The following is a 3,989-nucleotide window of genomic DNA, read 5'->3' as shown; positions in this document are numbered from 1 at the left end:
GCCTTCTACAAATGGGGTAAGAAGTCACTATTAAAATCAATATGATGCATTCAGTTTTGAAGGCCCTTGGGTATACATCAGCTTCTTTTGAAGCTAAGGTCTACTTCAACCATCCTAGGAAAAGTTCCCTTTTAGCTAGGCTAGGACATAAAGCAGATTTTAATGTTTTCTATTAACATTTTCTTTTGAGGAGTGGAGAGTGAGACCTCATCAGGAAATTCAAAAATGAAGCTTCTTGATCTCAAACTGACTTTTCAAACCCAAGAAATAGTTGGGAAGTTTGCAAGATTTCTAACGCGATGAATTTCATTGCCTGTGTCTACCTAGTGTTATAAAAATGTAATCGGAGACTCATATTTCCTTTTGTTCTCTGGAAAGCACATCAAGGGGTATTTTTGGGTAAAATTAGGCTCCATGTGTACAGTCTAAAATGGGAGTCACAGGGTGCTTGCAGACAGTTGCTATTTTGGGATGGGATTCAATCACATACTGGCAATTCAGATTGTGCTATTACAGTTATTTTGGAGGTCTTTTGAAACAAACCTTCTTCCTCCAAAGATTGGACTTTTGTGATAGGGAAAATTTTGAGGGGACGACGACTGGAAAGTGTATTTGCTTCACACAATGTAATTGAACTTCCCCATGAACCAATTGGAATGAATGCTCAATAAATAGCCATTGTCGCCTAATCTCCCTGCAAACAAATCGGAATGATTTGCTCAAGAATCTGGAATCGCCCGCAGTGGATTTTTCTCCCTGGAATGAGCCCAGCTTTTTCATTCACCTTCATAATGTATGACAATGTATATTCTAATGAATAGAATGACAGTACTCTTGGATGAAACAGATTATCTTGACCCATCCCAGTCTGGGTTCAGGCCTGGTATGGGACTGAATTGGCCTTGGTCGCCCTGATGGATTACCTTTATCGGGAGAAGGACAGGGGGAGTGTGACCCTGTCATTCTTACTTGATCTCTCAGCGGCTTTTGATACCATTGACCATGGTATCCTTCCGGGCCGACTTGGTGAAATGGGTATTGGAGGCATTGTTTTACAGTGGTTCCGATCCTATCTCCAGAGTCGTTCTCAGAGAATAGCATTGGGTGACTGTCTTTCGGCCCCCTGGCAGTTGTGCTGTGGGGTGCTGCAGGGTACCATCTAGTCCCCCATGCTGTTTAGCATCTATATGAAGCCCTTGGGAGCAGTCATCAGGAGATTTGGGGCGAGGTGTCAGCAGTATGCTGATGATATGCAGCTCTATTTCTCCGTAACATCTGAATCTGGAGAGGCTGTGCAAGCCCTGGACCGCTGCCTGGACTCAGTGGTGGGCTGGATGAGGGCCAATAAACTGAGTCTGAATCCTAGCAAGACGGAGGCGCTGTGGGTTGGTGGTTCCCGAGTTCAGATAATTGGTCAGTTGCCTGCTTTGGATGGGGTCGTAGTCCCTCTGAAAGAGCAGGTCCGTAGCCTGAGGGTGCTCCTGGATCCATCTTTGTCACTAGAGGCCCAGGTGACCTCAGTGGCTAGGAGTGCCTTTTACCAGCTTCGGCTGGTGAGACAGCTGCAGCCATTTCTGGACTGGGATAGCCTGACCACTGTTGTCTACACACTGGTAACCTCCAGGCTGGATTACCGTAATGCACTCTATGTGGGGCTGCCCTTGAGGTTTGTCCGGAAGCTGCAGCTGGTGCAAAATGCGGCGGCAAGACTGCTCACTGGAGCAGGGTATCGCCAACATGTCACCCCGCTACTGAAAGAATTGCACTGGCTGCCCATTTGCTGCTGGGCCAAGTTCAAGGTTCTAGTTTTGGTGTACAAATCCCTATGCAGCTCAGGACCAGGATACCTGAAAGACCATCTTACCCCTTATATACCCAGTCGATCACTGCGCTCTGCAGGTGAGGGCCTCCTGCAGATACCATCTTATCAGGAGGTTTGTTCTGTACAATATTGGAAATGGACCTTTAGTGTGGTGGCACCTACCCTGTGGAATTCCCTCCCTTTGAATATTAGGCAGGCGCCATCTCTGATATCTTTTCGGCGCCTTTTGAAGACTTTTCTTTTTCAACAAGCCTTTTAAGTTGAGAGCTATCCCAGTCTGTGTCTGTGTCAGAATTGCTTAATATGTTTCTTAATAATGTTTTAACCCTTTCTTTAAAAGTTTTTTTAAAATGTTTTTAACGCTGTTTTGTCTTAATGTATTTTAAGATTTGTTTTTATGATGTTTTAAAGTGTTTTTAGTGCCTTGTTTGCTGCCCTGGGCTCCTGCTGGGAGGAATAGTGGGATACAAATTAAATATATAATAATAATAATAATAATAATAATAATGTATATTTCTGCTTTTCCTGTTCGCTATCACCTGCAGCTTGAATTTAGGAACTTTAAGTGATGCCCTGGGCTCCTACTGGGAGAAAGTGTAATAAATATATAATAAACATATGATTACATAATATGCTGTTTCAGTTAACATCTCCATAAACAAGCTTGCATGCAGTGCTGATCAACATAATCCTGAGTGTTAAAGTGGTTGCCTCAAAAGCTTAACATTCTGATTGGAATCATGATTATTCTTTAAACATTCATTCATAATCTCCCCCCCCCAAAAAAACATATATATCAATTTTAAAAAGAGTTGCAGAATTGCTATCTGGATTGGGGAGGGGTAGTTTGATGCATAACAGAACACCCACCCACCCCAATTAGTACTGTGCGGTCTATGCAAAACTCAAGGAACTGACCTCAATGCTGGTGAGAAAGTGCTTTCTTGGAACAAAACACAGTGAGCAGGCTTCCAGAGTAGTCCTACTACTCAAATAATATTCCATCAGTACACACACTTAGTGGTCTAAGTTCCTAGAAACCTAGTTTCTCCGAAATATATACTTCACTGCACATATTTTCCAAGTTGCTAGATGTGCAGCTGGTTGGATTTCTCACATGGTTGTCCCAAATGTGCTTAGCAATTTTACATAAATCATGCAAAAGTGAGACAGAAGCTTTTCTAGAAGATGATGGGTGCATAGTTTCAAAGACTGTTTATTTCCTTAATTGGAGACTGTCAGGTGTACTCCTCGGGCAGAAGCTTCCATTTATAGTCAGACAAGTCCCTACAAGCCAGTGATTCTAGGTTTTGATCAAACAATGACTCCTCTTGTAACTTGGATTTATATCCACCTAAAAGAAATATTTTAGAACAATCCTAATTGAGGAGAGGGGGAGTGCAAGGGCATGAGGTGGGGATGTTTTTCTTCTTCTTCCATGGTTTCTTTAAAAATCCCCTCTGATTTCTAGGGGAGGGAAGTAACTAGGCCAGCACCAGGCTGGTGTTGTTGAGATCAAACCTATGTACTGTGTTTTAAATTTTTTTAAAAAAAATCTGCTGCCAGATTAATCACGGACACATTTTTAGCTGATCAAAAAATATTTAAATCAATTACTTTTACTAATTAATTGACTGAACATTGCAACCCTACAAGTAACAGATCCAAAGCTGCACCAATAATATTCAGTTCAAGGCCTGCTCAAGGGAGCCCAGCCAGAATTCAATCAATATAATTAAATTATTATTTTTTAAAAAATGCATCTCTTTCAAAGAGTTAGTAGTAATAGTAAAGATTATGTGGAATGAATGAATCACATCATTTTTTTAAAAATCACTAAACTGGGGTGGGAGTAGAGATGGGGAGTGTTTCTGTTAAGGATCACATTGCCGTGGAGGGGTAATCTGTTAGGGGTGGCATGCCAGTGATGGGCAGGCTGAAGCTACCAGTGGGCAGGACCAAAGGCAAAAGTGTGAGGGCCACATATTCTTTCTCTCCCTCTCTCTCTGACACTCCCTTTCCCTCCCTCTCTTTTTGATACCCTCCTCCCCCCACATCTCCAACTTTCCCACTCACTGCTGGGGGTGGGCCAGAATTTCTCTTGTTAGAGGTCTGAAATGATTGCCCTACCTAGCAATGCCTGTATGACTGTTTTCCCACAGAACAC

Source organism: Rhineura floridana, chromosome 1, assembly GCF_030035675.1.
Source record: "Rhineura floridana isolate rRhiFlo1 chromosome 1, rRhiFlo1.hap2, whole genome shotgun sequence".
Taxonomy (NCBI): Eukaryota; Metazoa; Chordata; class Lepidosauria; order Squamata; family Rhineuridae; genus Rhineura; species Rhineura floridana.
The sequence above is the reverse complement of the archived record's forward strand: the minus strand, read 5'-3'. Positions refer to the sequence as shown.